At 35.0% G+C, this 21,901-nt stretch overlaps 1 non-coding gene across 1 annotated transcript; it reads right to left on the bottom strand.

The window, feature by feature from the left end:
* Nucleotides 1-20,724: 20,724 nt before the first annotated feature.
* Nucleotides 20,725-20,831, bottom strand: LOC120365583 (U6 spliceosomal RNA). Its single transcript, XR_005580474.1, has one exon. It is a non-coding gene; the product is annotated as a U6 spliceosomal RNA (small nuclear RNA).
* Between the last annotated feature and the right edge of the window lie 1,070 nt (nucleotides 20,832-21,901).

The following is a 21,901-nucleotide window of genomic DNA, read 5'->3' as shown; positions in this document are numbered from 1 at the left end:
GTTCCTACATCCATCAAAGTTCACTTTTCAAAAAGAAAGGTGAAATAAAAACTGTTCAAGATAAACATCAGCTAAGAAACTTTTTTTTTTTACTAGAAAACTCACCTTAAAAGAATTGCTGAAAATGTTCTTCAGCCTGAGAGCATTTAACTTCAGTCATTTATTTGCATCCACATCAGTAAGAGTAATTACATGATTATAGCTCAGTATGAATGCATATTTTCCCCGTGTTTCTCATAGCTGATTTTAAAGACAATTGCATATGCAATTTAAAAAGTTTTAAAGCATATGCAATTGCCCTTTAAATCAGTTAAGAGAAGCAAGGAGAAAATATTATATATAAAATGTACAGTTGTGACTACAACATAGGGAATGTTTAAGCCAGGCACAGAAGGAAAAACTTCACAAATTCTCAGTTATTTGTAGGGGCTACCAATCAAAATTATTGAACTCACGGATGTAGAAAGTAGAAGGATGGTTACTAGAGCCTGAGAAAGTAGTGGGAAACAGTGGGGAAGGAGTTGGGAATGATTAATGGGTACAAAAAAGTAGAAAAAATAAATAAGACCTAGTATTTTCTAGCACAACGGGCAGATTATAGTTGAAAATTAACTGTACATTTAAAAATAACTAAAAGGATATAATTGCATTGTTATAATACAAAGGACAAATGCTTCAGGTGCTAGATACCCCATTTACCCTGATGCATTATGCATTGCATGCCTATCGAAATATCTCATGCAACCCATAAATATACACCTACTATGGACCCCAAAAATAAAGAAATAAAAAGTTAAAAAAATTTAAGTGTAATATATATATTAATAACATCACAGAGGAGTCAGGTTAGAGCAAAGCTCTATCATTACAGATAGTTAAGTAAGGATTTTAATAACATATTGTTGGATTTGTAACATTAACAGATGCAATCTGTACAACAATAATACCACAAAAGTAGAGAAAAGGGAATAGAGCTATATAGTATTAATGTTTCTATATATGACAGGAATTCAGTTAGTATAAATCAAAGGCTGATTCTGATAAATTACATTATATATGGTAAACTACAAAGTAACTACAAACTTTTAACTCAATAATATAGTGAAAATACAAATAAATTAAAATGTTTAAATATCCATTTAATGAAAAATAAATCAGGGAAAGAGAAATAGAGGAACAAAAATGCATGAGACATATAGGTAAACAAAAACCAAAATGACAGACATAAATCCAGCTATATCAATAATAATAATAATAAATGTGATGGATAATATTATCTAATCAAAAGGTAGACATTACAAGATTGGATTAAAATATGTTGTATACAGGAGACATAGATACAAGAACCAGAACCAAAGTATCACATCAGCTATCAACACTTACATTAATACTTTTTATTCATTTTGATTTTTTTTCCTATAAGGTATGAAGGAAGGCTCTACCTTTATTCTTTTGCATGTGTCTGTGTAGTTATCACAGCATCATTGGTGAAAAGACTATTCTTTCCCACTTGGATGGTAATTGCACTCTTGTGAAAAATTAGTTAACCAGATACATGGGTTCATTTTGGGGCTCCTAAAGGTTTTATTGCTCTATATGTTTATACTTCTGCCAGTATCATACTACTTTATTACCATCGATTTTAAGTTAGCTTTAAAATAGAGAAGCGTAAGTTCTCCAACTTTTTTCGAGATTGTTTTGACTATTCTGGGTCTCTTTTATTTCCCAGTTGTCAATTTCTACAAAGAATTCAACAGATACTGAATTTGTAGGGCAGTTGGAGGAGTATTGCCCTCTTAATAATGTTAATCTTCTGATACATGAACATGAGATGTTTTTCTAATTATTTAGATCTTTAATTCCTTTCAACAATGTTTTGTAGTTTTCAGAGTATGAATTCTGCATTTCTTTTGTTAGGTTTATTTGTAAGTGTTCTAATATTTTTAATGCCATCATAAATAGAAGATATTTTAAATTTTTAAATTCAGATTATACATTGAATGTGTATGGAAATGCAATTGGTTTTTGTATCTTGATCTTGTATTCTTTTACCTTGCCCAATTCACTTATTTTCAAGATAAATGAGTTATGTCAAAATGATTAAAGTGGTTATTGAAATAATTTTAATTTATTCCAATAGTTTTTAAATTGTATTTCTTATTTTTTATGTACAAGTTTATGTAATATATCTGGAGGCCTTTTTTTAAATTATTATCTCTCTTTTTTTTTTTTCATCTAATTGCTCAGACTGGAATCAACAATATGATGTTGAATAGAAATGGCAAGAACAGTGCAGCAGCACTATCTACAACAGCAAAGACTTGGAACCAACCCAAATGCCCATCAGTAATAAAATGGATAAAGAAAATATGGCACATATACACTGTGAAATACTAAGCAGCCATATAAAAGGATGAGTTCATGTCCTTTGCTGGGACATGTATGAAGCTGGAAACCATCATTCTTAGCAAACTAACACAGGAACAGAAAACCAAACACCGCATGTTCTTACTCATAAGTGAGAGTTAATAATGATAATACATGGACACAGGGAGGGGAACTTCACACATCGGGGCCTGTCTGGGGCTGGGGGAGGCAGGGGAGGGACAGCATTAGGAGAAATACCTAATGTAGTTGATGGATTGTTGGGTGCAGCAAACCACCATGGCATGTGTATACCTATGTAACAAAGCTAAATGTTCTGTATGAGATACTACTTCACACCCTCTTGGATGGCTAGAATTTAAAAAGCTGCACACTAAGTTTGGTAAGAAAATGCAGCAATTGGAATCTTTAGTCACTGCTCTTGGTAATGTAAAATGATTCAGGCATTTCCTAACACATTCTGTCAGTGTTAAACAATTAAACATAGTTACTACATAAAACAGCAAGTACACTTCAAGGTAAATACCCCAAATAATTGAAAACATATGGCCTTGCAACAACTTATACATGAATGTTTATAGCAGCATTTTTCATAAAAGTTAAGTCGGGAAATCACATGTATCCCTCAAATAATGAACAGATAAGTGAAATATAAATATACCTGTGAGAAATACAAATTAAATTCTAAGCCTACAATGGACTTAATGGGCCCCTCTTTGGCCAAGGGGACCCCAAGAAACATTGGAAGCTGAGTTCACTGCCATTATGAGATGGGAAGGTCTTCTTATCATACCTTCTCCCTCACTAACCATTATTAGGTTTTTGTCCTGAAGTGCTAAATAGAAACCAGCTCATTCAAAAGACTCCACACTGATAACATGTATTGTGTCAGTGAAAAGAGTTAAACTCTAAAATATTTGAAGATATTTATTCTCAGTCACATATGAATGACCATGGCCCATGACACAGCCCTCAGGAGTTCCTGAGAACATGTGCCCAAGTTTATTGGGGTGCAGCTTGGTTCTGTACATTTTAGGGAGGCATAAGACATTAATAAAATACATTTGAAAAATACATTGGTTTGGTCCAGGTTATAGATGAATTTAAACATTTTCTTGTGGACAATTAGCTAAGTTTGTCTGTAGACCTGGGATCAATAGAAAGGAAATGTTCAAGGTAAGATAAAAATTTGTGCAATGGCAACAAAAGCCAAAATAGACAAATGGGATCTAATTAAACTTAAGAGCTTCTGAACAGCAAAAGAAACTATCATCAGTGTGAACAGGCAATCTTCAGAATGGGAGAAAATTTTTGCAGTCTACTCATCTGACAAAGGACTAATATCCAGAATCTACAAATAACTTAAACAAATGTACAGGAAAAAACCCCATTGAAAAGTGGGCAAAGGATATGAACAGTTACTTCTCAAAAGGAGACATTTATGCAGCCAACAAACATGAAAAAAAGCTCAGCATCACTGGTCATTAGAGAAATACAAATCAAAACCACACTGAGATACTATCTCATACCAGTTAGAATGGCAATCATTAAAAAATCAGGAGACCATAGTTGCTAGAGAAGATGCGGAGAAATAGGAATGCTTTTACACTGTTGGTGGGAGTGTAAACTGGTTCAGCCATTGTGAAGACAGTGTGGCAGTTTCTCAACAATGTAGACCTAGTACTAGAAATACCATTTGAGCTGGCTATCCCATTACGCAAAGAATTACAAACCATTCTATTGTAAAGACACATTCACACCTATGTTTTTTGCAGCGCTGTTCACAATAGCAAAGACTTGGAACCAACCCAAATGCCCATCACTGTAAGACTGGATAAAGAAAATGTGGCACATAAACACCATGAAATACTATGTAGCCATAAAAAGGATGAGTTCATGTCTTTGAAGGGGCATGGATGAAGCTGGAAACCATCATTCTCAGCAAACTAACACAAGAACAGGAAACAAAACACCACATGTTCTCATTTATAAGTGGGAGTTGAACAATGAGAACACATGGACATAGGGAGGGGAATATCACACACCAGAAACTGTTCAAGGGTGAGGGACTAGGGAGGAATAGCATTAGGAGAAATACCTAATGTAGATGATGGATTAATGAGCGCAGCCGACACGGTGGCACGTGTATACCTATGTAACAAAACTGTATGTTTTCCACATATACTCCAGAACTTAAAGTAGAATAATTAAAAAAAAAAAATTGTGGAGACCAAGGTTCTTTTGAAGTCTCATAGTGGCTGCCCTTAGAGGCAATAGATGACAAATGTTTCCTGCTCAGACCTTTAAAAGGTGCTAGGCACTCAGTTTATCTCTTTAGGACTGGGTGGTCTTGTAAGAAAAATATCTAGTTATGTTAATAGAGATTCTTTACAGATACAAATTTATCCCCCAAAAGGATGGCTTTGCAAGGCCATTTCAAATATGGCAAGTAAACACGTTTGGGGATAAAATAGCTTAATTTTCTTGTTATGTAATGTCATGCCAGAGTCATATTGGAAAGTAATCCACAATATATAGGATTAAATGAGACCCAACTGATGAGAATTTATGGTTTGTAGGGCATGACTTCCCAGCCCCTTTAGAAAGAAATTTGGCCAAGATAAGATAAAATCAGAGCTTAGCCCTCAATTATTAGCTCAAATTCCCAGGAACGAAACAAAGATAAGATGAGATTAATCATTTCTTCACTCTCCCAGAGGCCTCTGTGTAATCTCTTTTTATTCAAATGTTCTCCATCTCTTACATAAAATTTAGATTTAGTGAGTACTAACTGAAGTCTCAGAAGTATGTAATCACTCAGCTCACTGCTGCTCTCTCCTTTTCAAAATTTTATTTATTTTTTATTTTTATTTCGATAGGTTTTTGGGGATCAGGCGGTGTTTGTTTACATGGGTAAGTACTATGCTGGTGATTTTTGGTGCATCTATTACCGAAGCAGTGTACACTGAACGCAATGTGTAGTATTTTATTCCTCACCCAGTCCCAACCTTCCTCCCAAGTCCAGAAAGTTCATCGTGTCATTCTTACCCCTTTGCATCCTCATAGCTTAGCTCCCACTTATAAGTAAAAATATGCTATAGTTGGTTTTTCATTCTTGAGTTACTTCACTTAGAATAATGCTCTCCAACTCCATCCAGGTCTTTGAGACTGCCACTGTTTCATTCCTTTTTATGGCTGAGTAGTAGTCCATGGTATAAATATATACAACATTTTCTTTATCCATTTGTTGATTAATGGGCATTTGGGATTATCCCATATGTTTACAATTGCAAATTATGCTGCTACAAACATACATGAACAGGTGTCTTTTTCATATAATGACTTCTTTTCCTGTAGGTAGATACCCACTAGTGGGATTGCTGGGTCAAATAGCAGATCTACTTTCAGTTCTTTAAGGAATCTCCACACTGTTTTCCATAGTGGCTATACTGGTTTACATTCCCACAAGCAGTATAGAAGTGTTCCCTATTCACCACATCCACACCAACATCCATTATTTTTGGATTTTAAAATTATGGCCATTTTTAGCATTGTTTTGATTTTAATTTTCCCGATAATTAGTGATAATGAGCATTTTTTTCACATTTGTTGGCCATTTGTATATCTTCTTTTGAGAACTGTCTGTTCATGTCCTTAGCCCACTCTCTGATGAGATTATTTGTTTTCTCCTTGTTGATTTGTTTGAATTCTTTGTTGATTTTTGATATTAGCCTTTGTCAGATGCATTGTTAGTGAAGATTTTCTCCCACTCTGTGGATTGTCTGTTTACTTTGCTGATTATTTCTTTTGCTGTACAGAAGCTTCATAATTTAATTAAGTCCTATCTATTTATCTTTGTTTTGTTGCATTTGCTTTTGGGTTCTTGGTCATGAAGTCTTTTCCTAAGCGAATGTTTCGAAGAGTTTTTTTGATGTTGCCTTCTAGAATTGTTATGGTTTCAGGTCATAGATTTAAGTCTTTGATCCCTCTTGAGTTGGTTTTTTTATAAGATGAGAGATGAGAATGCAGTTTCATTTTTCTACATGTGGCTTACCAATTATCCTAGCACTATTTGTTGAATAGTGTGCTTTCCCGGCTTGATGTTATTGTTTGCTTTGTCAAAATCAGTTGCTGTTAAGTTTTTTGGCTTAATTTCTGGATTCTCTATTCTGTTCCATTGGTCTATGTGCCTATTTTTTATACCAGTACCATCCTGTTTTGGAGACTATAACCATATAATATAGTTTGTTGTCAGGTAATGTGATGCCTCCAGATTTGCTTTTTTGGTTTTTTTTTTTTTTTTTAAGAAAAATTTGTAAATATATTACTAAACCTCCTGAGAACTTCTTTGGAAAAAACAGCCATAGATGTGTCTGTAACTTATTTTTCCTGGGTATCCCTTCAGGCTGGCTCAAGAAACCTCAGTGATGCTTCAGTCATTCATTTTGATTGCCACATGCAATGTAATATTATTTGGTCATATAAAGGAATGAAGTATTAATATCTATGATAACATAGATTAACCTTGAAAATGTTATGCTAAATTTAAAAAGTGAGTCAAAAAAGACCATATATTCCATTGCTGTGAAATGCTTAGAACAGGAAACTATATAGAGACAGAAAATAGATTAGTAATTGCTGGGGGCTGGTGCATATATGTGGACCTGAAGTGTACAGAGTTTCTTTTTGCAATAATGAAAATATTCTAACGTTAACTGTGGTAGTATTTTTCCTTATCTGTGAATATAATAAAAATATTTTCAAAATTTAAATATATACTTGATTTGGATGAAAATTATCTCACTAATGCTATTTAAAATAACAAGTTATCCCTGAAATGAATTTAAACAATGATATCTGTGATCAGATAAGGTTAATCATATTTTGCAATCAGACAGAGAAACATGGCTGTTGAGTTACAGAAAGAACTGAGGACATTGATGTGAAGTGAGCAAAAGAGAAAATACTTAGAAAATAAGGGTTTTTAAATATGTGTTCACAGTTGAGGAAAGTGATTAATGTAATGTTCACCAGTAGTGGTGACACATTATTATAATAGAAGACAGAGCATAGTAAAAGGGAACATGGCATGGTGGATTCTCTGAATCCCTGACCACCAGTAAGGGGATGACTGGAAGGCTGTTTATGCATAGGCCTTCCACAGCCTGGGGTTCAAGAAAGAAATTTTATCTTCAGGTAGAAAAAGAAGAAAAGACACAGCTGGGGAATTTTTTGTTTTTTGAAGAAAATACTTAGTTTTGCAGTGTACTAAAATGAGAAACAAAAAGTCAGTCCTCAGGCTAAAATCGAGTTATGCTAGTAAAGGGTTTTGTCAGGTGAGAAAAAACCTTAACATTTACTGAGTGCTCAGTTTTCTTCCTATTGTGCTTATAGAAGAGAAAGGTCAGGCATAGTGATACCAGATTCCAGAAACTTGCCATCACAATTTGGTAATGATAAAGGAAACAGGGCAAGAAATTAATGTGAGATCTTGTTATAATTAGATGTAAACCAATTAAGATTTCTGGATGCTAGGGGAAGAGTATTAGGGAAAGAAACGGGTTATTCAAAGTGGCTTCCTTATAAACCCACTTAAAATATTAGGAATGTGCTTTTTTTTTAAGAAATTACTTTTAAGTCATTTATTTTTGGTTATTATCTCACTATTAAAGTAGTGTTTCTTAATCACTTAATTATAACTATGTAATTTTTGTACATATTAGTACTTAAAAACCCTATTGACAATAGTGAATTGTCCTCGATATTATAAAAATGTTTAAATAATTCTGAAATTAAATTTTGAATCACATTATGGTTGGAAAGAATATATTCATATGATTGATGTATTATCTCATGGAAAATATAATTATTAGAGAACAGATTTGGTATAGAATTAAAAGTTGTTTTGTTATTTTAATACAAATTTAGCATAATATTTTCCACAAAGACTGAGTCAACTAAACGGATCCAGAAGAATGAAATGTTACCACTTCAATAATTACGTAGTAGTGTAGTTTAGGTCCCACAGAGATCAGTTTATAGCCAAACAAAATTAGAAAAACTTGGTCTTTCTGATTGTCAATGTGATTTATTTTTCTCTCTTACTTAAAGCAAGATAATTCCTCCTGAGAAAAGTCAAGCAATAATTTTGTTTTAAAATTCTCACCTAATTTAGGTATTCAGAATTTTGCAAAGATGGTTAGAAAAATGAAAAATAGTTTGCTTCATTTTCAATTGCTTTAATGTCCTAAAGTATTATATATAGAAAATATTATTATTTTCTGTGGTTTGTGTATGATAATGACACTTGTGATCTAATATTGTAAAAATTTTTTTAGATGTCATTTGCTATCTGAATAATCTTAACTGTTTAATTGGCTGGATGACATTTGACAATTTGATTTTAATTAGGGGTTAGAGCCTTCTTCTTATTCATGTCAGTTATAAACATAATTATAAAATAGGTATAGTGAGGAAGAAAAAATAAAAACTCATTGGTATAATTTAAGGAATAATTTATGCTGGGTTGCTTAAGGTTAGTATACAAAAAGACAGAGACATAGGATATATAATGATGCAGATACATAAATATGCAGGGCTAACAATATTGCTTTGGTATAATTTAAAATAGTGTATTTGAAACCTATTTTCTGTTAACAAGAACAAAAGGGAAGGTTAAAATATACCCAATATCCCAAAGGATATATGATGTAGGCTATTTTAATAAAAATATTATATCTGAAGGCAGTTACAGCTCTGTCCTATAAAATTGACTTTCCATGTTTTTACATATTTACATGGATAAGTTTAAAAATAACATAAGACTTCATTGGAGTTTGCATCCTTTTTTGTGTTGTCTAATATATCTATGCTAATTCTGTTTCTGGGTTCTGGGTTCTGGAAATACAGTTTGATTTTTCATTCTTTTTTTTTTGGATTCTTTAAAAACTAATCACACACAAAATATTATACTTTATTAAAATATCCTGGGTATAGCTATGCAAAATTTTCTATTTGTTTACTGCTATCTGCCCTATCTCCACTGACATGTATTCCTTTACAAGTATTATACTGAGCAGCATTTTACTTGGTTCAAAAGTACAAAAAAACACAAAGTGAGTCATCAGGACATGAACACAACCATGCATTCTTCACTCAAGTTACCAAAAGTTAGGTTTCCCAGAAACAGAGATGCGTGCCGGGCTGTAAGAACCCATGGTTATGGGCGAAGTGCTCTCTGGGCAAATCTGTGAGCAAAAGTGTGAATCTTGAGAAGTCCTTAACTAAGGACATAGTCTCCAGATAGGTTTAGGCAGGGCTGCTCCAGTAGGAAAAGGGCCCTGGAACATCAACGGCAGCACAGTGTTCTCCTCTTTAAAGGAGGGTTAACTGGCCATGAGTAACGAGAAAAGGCTTCTTGGTAAGACAGCGACTTTCATGCAGAGGTAGGCTTCTGGAGAAGAGGCATAGCTGCCAGCAATAGGAAGTCACTATTCCCAGCAACTGCATAGTAAGTGGATCAGGATCTGGGCAGGACCCCACAATATGCTTTTCAAAGGTAAGAAAGTAGAATTAGTTGAGGAAGCTATACTGGGTTGCCTTATGTTATGGTGATCTCAGAGTGCAGGACTTCTTACGTTGCCTTCTCTTAGGGGAGGGAGAAGCTTCACATTTCTTAAAAGCTTGGTCTTTCATTGCCACAGTGTCACTTTGCATACATTCTATTAATCTAAGAATGTCACAAGGCCTGCCTTAAATCAAAGCAGGAATTATTTCAGCTCTTGTAGATACTATTAGAAATATTAAGTACGGTGTTTATTGAAAACGTTGTGTAGATGACGTTTTATTCTCAGGTGAGAAAGCAAGCACTGCAGTGTACTGAATTGGACCAAAGAGTCCTAGCCCAACCCAAGTAATATTACCTTCCTTTCCTAATTGTGAATCTTAGCCAACCCCCGTGGATTGAATCAAAGTCCACACTCTTTCTTAGGACTGGGTAGGATAGTGAGTTAAGCACTTGTATTCAACACAGGGATAGAAATTCGATTCTTGTTCTTCACCAAGATTCTCCAGCTTACTTATACAGACACATGTGATGTTTAGTCCCTTTTCTCCCTAAGGAAGCTCATGTTAGGGTAGGGAATGGCAGAGAGATCAGGAGATGTACAAGTAAGTGAACTCTCAGATTCCAAAGTCGTGGAGACTGCATGTAGCTTGAACAAATGAAATTTATCCATCCACCCAGAAACTCTGTCTCAGACAGAAAGATAATCATTACTGAACTCCACTATTTCATCGTGGTGGATCCCTTTATTCAATAGTAACATCCGCATTGTTTCCTGGTTGGCCCCTTTATACCCTTTAGCTAACTGAGACTCAGTTCATATAGAAGGAGACATTTTTTAATGACCCCAATTAAAGAAATACCCTTTAGCTGGAATTTTTGCTGCCCATTTTTCATGACATCTCTTACCTTTTGCCCAGTTTTTTTTTATTAAATAAATATATTTTATTGCACTTTAGGTTCTGGGGTATGTATGCAGAACATGCAGGATTTTTGCATAGGTATACACATGGCAATGTGGTTTGCTGCCTCCATCCCCATCAACTATATCTGGCATTTCTCCCCATGTTATCCCTCCACAACTTCCCTACTGCCAGCTCTCCCTCTGCTATTCCCCCTCAACCAACCTCAGTGTGTGATGCTCCCCTCCCTGTGTCCATGTGTTTCTCATTGCTCAACACCGCCTTTGAGTGAGAACATGTTCTATTTTGAGGATGAGAGTTTTCCAAAGCAGTAGAGATGACTACAAGTATTTATACAGATATCTTGACTCAACTTCTCCTTCTCCAGTAGGTAACCTCATCAATACTGTAATTCTAAACTAGGTCAGTAACAGCAGCTATTAGTCAGTGTCTCATCTTCACTTGGGAGTTTGTCTGTCTTATGGAAATCTCCCTGCGAAGGTCAATGTTCCTTCATGTCTCAGTATTTTTTTTTTTTTTTTTTTTGAGACAGAGTCTCCCTCTGTCACCCAGGCTGGAGTGCAGTGGAGTGATATCAGCTCATTGCAACCTCTGCCTCCTAGGTTCAAGTGATTCTCCTGCCTCAGCCTCCCAAGTAGGGTTTATAGGTATACACCACCACACCCAGCTAATTTTTGTATTTTTAGTAGAGAAGGGGTTTCTCCACATTGGCCAGGCTGGTCTTGAACACCTGATCTCAGGTGATCCACCCTCTTTGGCCTCCCAAATTGCTGGAATTACTCTCATGAGCCAACTTGACTGGCCGTATCTCAGCACTTTAACAAAATGAAAGTGTTTTTCTTGTTCTTAAAATCACCCACTATGAAACATCTTGGTTAGGTGATATCTTTCAAATGTTGATTCATAAATGGAGTCTCTTCTGTCTTAATTCCTGTGGCTTAAACAACTGTAAATATTATTTCTACCAAAGTGACTGCTAACAAAGTTTCAATATGTTTTCCTTCCACATCTCATTTTAAAATTTAATTGCCATTGTAACAATATTAAGAGGAGGGACTTTTAAGAAGTGATTAAGCCATAAGAACTTCACTCTCGAGGGTGGGATTGGTGACATTATTAGAGTAAATTCAGCCCTTCTTGCTCTCTCTTGTCCTTCTGTCTTCTCTCACGGGATGATTCAGCAAAAAGACCCTCATCAGATGTCAGCTCCCTCATCTTGCACTTCTGAGGCTCCAGAACTGAGAGACAATAAATTTCTGTTTGTGATAAGTTATCCAGTCTCTGTGAGACCAGCAAACACAAACTAAGACAGTAGCCTTAGAAGTCATACCATTTTAAGGATGGTAAACATGGAGAATCACACATGGGAGATTTTGATGTGATAAATGGGCAAGTAACTGACATATCTTTTCCCTTTATTTATTGACCTAGACTTAGTCATTTTCCCAAACTACAAAGGAGACTAGTAAACATAGTCTAGCTCTATGCACAGGAAGAATAAGCAGGTTTGGTTGATCAGGCATCGGTAGTCACAGTCTGGTAACAAATAGCATTTCACCTTTCTTCCCACTCCAAGTGATGGCACCTATTTCCTTTGTCCAATCAAAACAATAGAAGATTTTGAATGATGCAGTCATCTCTATTCTTTTTGATACAGAGCTCCTAAGTCTGGTGACCTATAACTGACAAGTTAAACTATGTGCTTTCCCGACATTTATTTGTATAAACTGTTAAATCAGGGACAGTGTATTTGAACTAAATTTCTTTTTAATTTTTTTTTTTTTTTGGTTCCATAACCTCTTGGTTTTTCTCTCAACTTAATGGCAGTTCCTTTGAGTCTACTAGAAATAATTGCATCAGGTGAGAAGAAAATACTCATGCCAGAGGGCGAATATTAATGCCTTTATCACTTAAAATGCCTTGTGTTTTATTTTATACCTCTGAACTATAGAGGCAATCAGGTTTTCCAAACTTTTAAATCCCTACATTATTAATTTTATTTACTTTCATTTTTTCATGTAAATAGGCTAATTCTTTCCTAAATTTATCTTTTTTCTTGATGAGAGAAAAAGCCAAAACACATTATTACTCTGAATCTCTGCAGCTCTTTCACCTAGATTTAGGCTCAGTGATCTGATTCCTGTAGGTATTCATTTTTTTCTGAAATTACACAGCGTTGTTCCCTATCTTTCCACCCACTGATATTCAGATATCACTTGGTAAAAAGGGGCCTCCTAAACAGAGAGTAAATTTGATGGAAATTTCAATGTATCTTGAGCCTTATAAATTTTCTTGCTAAAATATGTCTTACCATCACCTTTTCTTCATCTCTGATTTATTATCATGTCAGTGATTACTGAAGACATACAGAGGAGGCTGCAACTTAGTGAAAGACCTGTCTTCTAATCCTTGAGGTCTGATTATTGTTTATGGTCAGTTTCACTCAGATAGCTGAGGGAGAAGTCAAAACCTCTCTGCTCGAGTCCAGCAGGTCAGAATATTTTGGAATACCTTTCTGTTATTGATAACAAGTCTACTTAAAAAATGGATTGGGCAGAGACATTCCAGAGGTAACCCACCATATGTGTTAGGAACCTGTTTTAATTATTTTTCATTATCCAGTTCTGTCACCATCATCAACAGAAACTATACAGTACCCTGGACATTTTCCTTTGTCCTAGAGAAAACACATTGCAACTTCTGGTAGTATTCCTCCAAGACTGCACTCTTACACATGGTACTTAAAAAATAAATACATATAATCTTGTGTATGAAGATAGTAATTCACATGTGATTATTTCACTTTTTTGGTGTTGTCTAGTCCAGTCTTAACCCTACAATGCATGTTGTTATGACTCCCTGAAGGTTATTTCAAGTTTTCAGTTGGAATTAACATGGTGACCAACTTCTAGCCCTGCTTACTTAAGTGCTTTATCTTATTTCATGAAGTTAGTCATTAATGCAGAGAAAACATCACTGGGTGCTGAATATGGTCCATTTATAGACCTTTCCAACTTGTGTGTGCTAAGCTGGTCAACAGCCACCATGCCTGGAATAATTAGGAGCATCAGCCTCTGCACCATTGCCCATAAATCTTGTCAACTCTGGCATAAATTCCACTTCAGTGCCCTTCTCTGTCACAGTCATAAGAATGTAAGAATGACAATCACTTCGCTTATTCATTTCTACATTATGCTTACATTCTAGCTTACTAACCAAGACAAATTCTTCTTGTTGAGTGAAAAGGCCATCTACTGTTTCACTAATGAAATGCATTTCTTTTAAGTCATTAAAATATTGTAATGCATACAAATATGTTAATGAATACAGATATTTTACAAGGCATATTTCCAACCTGCTGAGATACAGCTATAAAATACCTCAATATATTCTCATAAATTTATAAGATTAATATTTCTTCTAATAAGTCTTAATAATTAACATTATGTTGAAAGAGATGCAGTATAAAAGTCCCACTCAAAACTTTAAATGTTGTTCATGTGTAAATGTGTTGGATTTTACTCCTGAGAACCAATTACAAATACATGCCTCATATATATATATATATATATATATATATATATATGTGCATATATATATATATAGAGAGAGAGAGAGAGATAGAGAGAGAGAGAGGAGAGAGAGTGCCAGAACATACAATAACTTAATTCCATAATACATAAGAAAATGAGATACAACTAAGACAAATAATTTTGTTCATAAATATTTCTGATATTTATAGCTGCCTTTTTTTATTATATCAACATCAAATCATCCTCTCCTGCATGATAAGAAAAAGTAAAACAATCTTGCAAAGAAAACAAAGTAAAAATTTCCCATAATTGGACAATTATTTTTTAAATTACTCTATAAAGATAAATAAATGTTACATACCTGCTAAACTGATACTTACAAATAACTTTGACTTGCAAACCTAAAAACATCATGACACAAAAATTTCTATATATATCATTTTTATTGTTATTTAATGAATGGTAAAATTATTTTATTATTTTTTATTTTATACATTCCTGATATAGCTAGAGAAACATATACATTATATTCATAACCAGCAAACTTTAACAAAATAATGTATTTGTATTTATATTATAATTTCCCGAATTAAAAAAAAAAGCAGTGGATTAATAAGCCATTTTTTTTTCTTGTTTCTCTTTCATCCATTTTCCACAGCTTGACTCATCAGGAGCACAATGTAGCACATATTTTATTTTCTTCTGTTGTTGGCCAGAACATTACTATGAAATGACTGTAGCTTTCCTGTCTTCCTCTTACATAGGCAGAGCTCATCTGCGGGCCTCTGACCTCACTGGGGACTCCCAGTAGAGAGCAGAAAGAAATGCCTCTGGCCCCAATAGGGAATTCAACCCTGGCAAAATCCCTGCCTCAGCCAACTGAACTTGCAGACCTATGGGTCACTGGGCACAGATTGCCTTCGTTGAACTGCATTATCTCCAAGACTCCTTCTGCTTAATGTCTCTGGAATTCCTGACCCTTTGGGTTATGCCTGACATAATACCTTTAATCCTGTAACTGAAATCTGGAGTGAAATCTTCTAGGGATATAGAGCTGAAAACAAAAATAAATAACATTTTAAATAACCAGAAAGTAATAATGACATTCTTTTTTGATTGACACAAGATAAATGTCCAATTGTCATGACAAATAAAGTATGTATTTAACTTCAGAAATAGAGTATCTTTCTTATCTACATAGTTTGATAATTTTGATTATTAGGTTTGTCTCTGTTTCTTTTCTATTTAAAACTCTTGAGTTATTTTTTTTTCTTAATGTATAATCAAGAGAAAAACCTTTACAGTTCAAGTAGCAATAGTAGGCATTGTCTTAACATCTTTAGTCATCTTTTATTATATTTATTGTCCAAAAGAATAGGATCCAATGTATAATTAGTGTCAAGAAAATGTGGCAACTCCATGGCATTCTTCTCATAGGCATTGAATAGTTGTTAAAAGTCTCCAAAATGATTAGTCTACAATCTGATTAGTTCCTAAATTTAAAGAAAATAAACTTCATAATTTACCTCTCAAAATTGTAATTCAAAATAATAATGATGTTAACGAGTATGCACAGGATTGGAATAAGTTTGCTTTTTGTGGTGAAGCAGGTGGAGAGAAGAATCTGGACAATCGGTGCAGGGAAAACATCATTTCTGGAGAGAAATAGATAGACAGCATTTGGAAAAACACAAGTCTAAGCAACAGTGACTTGAAATCATGCTGTGTATTTTTATAATCTAGTTTTATGTTGAATATTCAAAGTAATATAGAAGGTTATTCTGACATATAATTTTATTGTTTCTTATGGAAGATCAGAATCTTGTTTATCACTGAATACCTCAAGTAAGACCAATCACTGTCCAAAATGAACTGCAAAATCACAATCTAAATTCAGGGCTATGGACAAAACTCAATACTTCAGTATTTGAAGCCGTTTTACTCCCAATTTGTCCAGCAAGTGTTAGAAAACAATAAAAATAACTGAACTGGTCTCCTTATGAAATCCCTGAAGACATTAGATTCATAAATCAATTATTTCCTGTGCAGCAGAACATTTTGTTTCTGCCATTGGAGACACTAATGTGGTGTGAACATGAACTGAGTTATTAAATTACAAGTGTAAATTAGTTAAAGTTTTCAGGACCTTTGTCATTATGCTGACTTTCTTGTCTCCTCATTTTAGCTCTCTGGCTTCATCTTTAACTGAACACACACACACACACACACACACACACACACACACACAGACACACACGTGCATGCATGCACACACCATTTCCCCCCTCCAACAAACCATTCATTGGGTTGGAAAGTTACACTGGATTTTAATTAGATACTTTTGAGAATCATAGTACAGTCTTCTCTGGTATTTTTTTTTTCAGTGTATGTATTCAGATACGGTTATTGTGTTCTGTGTCAGAACAACAAAATACACTATATTGACGCAGAAAAATTTAAAGAGTTTAAAGCCAAAGTGTAAACATTTGAATCATTTTATTTTATTTTTTTACTGTTTATTTATATTTATTTATTTATTTATTTATTTTAATTGCATTTTAGGTTTTTGGGTACACATGACGAACATGCAAGATTGTTTCATAGATACACACATGGCAGTGTGATTTGCTGCCTTCCTCTCCATCACCTACATCTGGCATGTCTCCCCAAACATTTGAATTATTAAATGTACCACTGTCATTTTAAATCTGCATATAAAATCTGATTATAAAAAGTTAAAATAAAGGATTCATTTGTTAATGACAATAATACAGACAAAGGCAATTTGTACTGGGAGAGAGGAGAGATCAGATTTGTGCCCCTGACATTTTGTCTGTTATATTGTTAATACTTCTTCTTTATTTCTTTTTCTTTTTCTTTTTTCTTTTTTTATTTTTTTTATTTTTATTTTTGAGAAGGATTCTTGCTTTGTCACCCAGGCTGTGATGCAGTGGCGTGACCTTGGCTCACTATAAACTCCACCTCCTGGGTTCAAGCAATTTTCCTCTCTCAGCTGCTGGAGTAGCTGGGATTACAGGTGACCACCACTGCACCCAATTAATTTTTGTATTTTTAGTATAGATGGGGTTTCACAGTTAAAAAAAGATATTTTAAAGGACAGCTTTAACTGTAACTGCTAGCATATTGGATTAGCAGAAGTATATAATTTTCATGAGGGTAAAGAACTCTAAGGCAATGGCTGCCAGGACTATTAAAGCCCAAAAATCTCCTTATACATGTCACAGCCTTGCTTGTCTAACTTTAGTTCTAAGTTGTGCATAGAAGATAGAAACTCATTCTCATTCTAATTAAAATAATGAGTTTTCTCTTACAATGGCATGTTTGAAAAAGGACAAATGAAAGACACGGCTCTTGAAAATGGAACAGCATTGAGGGAAGTATCATGTATGTTTAGCATTCATTATATTTGTTGTCCAGAAGAATAGAATCCAATGTTTATATTATGACATTTTTCACACAGGCATTTAGTAGCTGTTAAAAGTCTCCATTGCAATAGCTACTGGTGTTACCAACACTAGTTAGGCAAATCAATTTGAGTTTTTATTCACGGATGATGGTATGGTTTGACTTCAGGTCTATACCCAAATCTCATCTTGAATTGTAATCCCCACCTGTCCATTTGAGGGACTGGTGGGAGGGGTTGGATCATGGGAGCAGTTTCCTCCATGCTGTCCTCGTGATAGTGAGGGATTTCTCATGAAATTTGGGGGTTCAAAAGTGGCAGTTTCCTCTGCACTCTTTCTCTCTCCTACCTTCATGTAAGAAGTGCCTTGCTTCTCCTTTGCCTTTCACCATGATTGTAAGATACTTGAAGCTTCCCCAGCCATGCAGAACTGAGTCAATTAAATCTATTTTCCTTATAATTACTCAGTCTCAAGTACTTCTTTACAGCAGAGTGAAAGTAGACTAATACAGAGAATTGGTACCAGCAGAGTGGGGTACTCTATAAAGATAACCTAAAAATGTGGAAAAAACTTTGGAACTGGGTAACAGAAAGAGGTTGGAACATTTTGGAGGACTCAAAAGAAGACAGGACGATGTGGGAATGTTTGAAACTTCCTAGAGACTTGCTGAATGGTTTGATCAAAATGCTGATAGTGAGATAGACTATGAAGTCCAGGCTGTGGTGGTCTCAGATGGAGACAAGGAACTTATTGAGAACTAAGTAAAGGTCACTCATGCTATGCTCTAGCAAAGAGACTGGTGGCATTTTTGCCCCTTTCCTAGAGATCTCTGGGAATTTGAACTTGAGAGAGATGACTTAGGGTACCTGGCAGAAGAAAATTCTAAGCAGCAAAGCATTCAAGATGTGAACTGGATGATTTTGAAAGTGTTCAGTCATATGCAATCACAAAGAGATTACCTGAAAATGGAACTTTTATTTAAAAGGGAAGCAGAGCATAAGTTTGGGAAATTTGCAATCTGACCATGCAATAGAAAAGAAATACCCATTTTCAGGGAGAAATTCAAGCCTGCTGCAGAAATGTGCATAAGCAACAAGCAGTCAAATGTTAATAGCTAAGACAATGGAGAAGATGTCTCCAGGGCATATCAGAGATCTTTCTGGCAGCCCCTATCATCACAGGCCCAAAGGTCTAGGAGGGAAAAATGGTTTCATGGGTTGGACCAGGGCCCTGCTTCTCCATACAGCCTCAGGTCTTGATGCCCTCTGTCCCAGCTGCCCCAGCTCCACCCATGGCTAAAAGAAGCCAAGGTACAGCTCAGACTACTGCTTCGGAGGATGAAAGCCCCATACCTTGGGATTATCCACATGGTGTTGGGCCTGATGGTGTACAGAAGAAAAAAGTTGAGCATTGAGAGTCTCCAGCTAGATTTCAGAGAATGTACGGAAATGTCTGGATGTCCAGGCAGAAGTCTGCTGCAGGGGTGGAGTTCTCAGGGAGAATCTCTACCAGGGCAATGAAGAGAGGAAATATGGGGGCTGAAGTCCCCACACAGAGTCCTGACTGGTACAATGCCTAGTAGAGCTATGAGAAAAGGGCCACTGTCCTTCAGACCCCAAAATGGTAGATCAACTGACAGCTTACACCATGCACCTGAAAAAGCCTCAGGCACTAAAAACCAGTCCATGAAAACAGCCACAGGGTCTATACCCTGAAAAGCCATGGGGCGGAATGGCCAAAGGCCATTCCTTGCATTAGCGTGCCCTGGATGTGAGACATGGAGTCAAAGGAGATTATTTTGAAACTTTATAATTTAACGAAATCCCTGTTGGCTTTTAGACTTGCATGGGGCCTGTAGCCCCTTTGTTTTGGCCAGTTTCTCACATTTGGAATGGGAGCATTTACTCAATGCCTGTACCCCCATTGTAGCTTGGAAGTAACTAACTTGTTTTTGATTTTATAGGCTCATAGGCAGAAGGGACTTGCCTTGTCTCAGAGGAGACTTTAGACTTGGAGTTTTGGGTTAATACTGTAATGAGTTAAGACTTTGGAGGTTTGTTGGGAATTCATGATTGGTTTTGAAATGTGAAAGAGACTGCTGTTCTTAAAATCAGAGAAAAATGATGACATTTTGGTACTTAAATTTTAATGAATTTATTAAAGAGTATCTTGATTCATTGTTGGTACTCTCTCTGTTTAAAATAAAATACTTGGTTTATTATAGAAACTCTACATTCCAATACAATGTACAGACAATATACCCATAATGGCAAAACAAAACACAAACAAAAAAACTCTCAGTGTTTAAAAAGTAACCTTAAATATATTGAAAACTGAGAAATAAAAAGATTCAAAATATTCTATGAAAGTGGTATTTGTTGTTGTTCTTGTTGTTGATATAGGGTTGCCCAGGCTAGAGTGCAATGGCACAATCTTGGCTAACTGCAACCTCTGCCTCCCAGGTTCAAGCAATTCTCCTGCCTCAGCCTCCCAAGTAGCTGGGATTACAGGCATGTGCCATCACGCCCAGCTAATTTTGTATTTGTTTTTTAGTAGAGATGAGGTTTCTCCATATTACTCAGGCTGGTCTCAAACTCCTGACATCAGATGATCTGCCCACGTCAGCCTCCCAAAGTGGTGAGATTACAGGTGGAAGTATTTTAATACTAACATTTCTCCAAACTGTTTTAAAATTCTTTTTAAAATTCCATACTTAAAAGAATCCAAATGCAAATTATGAGATGAATACTGTATAAAACTAATTATGCTCAACATTTTTTGGTGTGTGTTATTTTATAAGGTAATTGTAGTAATGAGGTACACAAAGAACAACTTTAGGTGTGAAATTGCATTTAGTTCTGAGTGCATATATCTATTTGTGCCTTTTTTTAAAAAAATATATAGAACGCTTCACAAATTTGCATGTCATCCTTGCGCAGGGGCCATGCTAATCTTCTCTGTATCGTTCCAATTTTAGTATATGTGCTGCCAAAGCGAGCACTATTTGTGCCTTTTTAGATTAGATATTTTTAATAATGAATAGAGTGCTGCTGCAATTCTGCAAACAAATGTAATTTTTTTTTTTTTTTGAGACAAAGCCTCATTCTATACCTAGGCTGGAGCACAGTGGTGTGATCACAGTTCACTCCAGCCTGCACCTCCTAGGCTCAAGTGATCCTCTCACTTAACCCTCCTGAGTAGCTGAGACCTACAGGTGTGTGCCACCACCTGTAAATTTACCCGGGTAAATTTTGTATGTTTTGTAGATACAGGGTCTTGGCACATTTCTCAGCCTGGTCTCGAACTCCTGGACTCAAGTAATTCCCCATCTTGGCCTCCCATAGACCAGGCTTACTAATGTAATTTAAAAGACTTTACAGAATAGTGTAATGATTGAAATTGAATATCCTAAATTAGGTTTATGCTGCTAACAATTTTTTTTTTAAATTTAGGGCATTTATTCATATTTTCTTTTCTAAATATGTTTTCTTATATTCTATATTTATATCAAAATCTATATATCAATATCTATATCTATATATATTTATTTACAAATCTATTGATTTAGTCTTCATGTACGTTGTAGACTTTCATATTAACTATGGTAATACCACATAATGTTAAATCAATAAACTCATCATAAAGGGACTATCATGTTATTCTCTCATATGCTGTTTCCTTATTTTTAAATTGGGATATTTGACTGTTATATTTTCTTACGATGGCTTAGCTATAAACATGAAAAAAACTATTTAAATTATTAATAATATATTATTTTATTAGAGGGCTGACACTTCAGTGACACAATTCGAAGTATAGAGAATGATATCTTGTCATTTGATTTAGTTTTTTAAAATGTTAAAAAATATTAATTGTATTTATTAGGTTTATATTTTTAATCATGATGTTATATATCATGTACCAGAGTATCAAGTGACAGATTGTTAAGACATTTCCCCCCCAAGACTATACTATGGACTCCCACTTTTTGAATGCATAAGCTTGTGGACATGTAAGTTACTTCATATTTCTTTACTCCATGATTTTCATTTTCTGATGGCAGCAAGTTAA

The sequence above is a fragment of the Saimiri boliviensis genome, chromosome 1, assembly GCF_048565385.1.
Source record: "Saimiri boliviensis isolate mSaiBol1 chromosome 1, mSaiBol1.pri, whole genome shotgun sequence".
Classification (NCBI taxonomy): domain Eukaryota; kingdom Metazoa; phylum Chordata; class Mammalia; order Primates; family Cebidae; genus Saimiri; species Saimiri boliviensis.
This window is presented reverse-complemented; position numbering and strand designations above follow the sequence as displayed.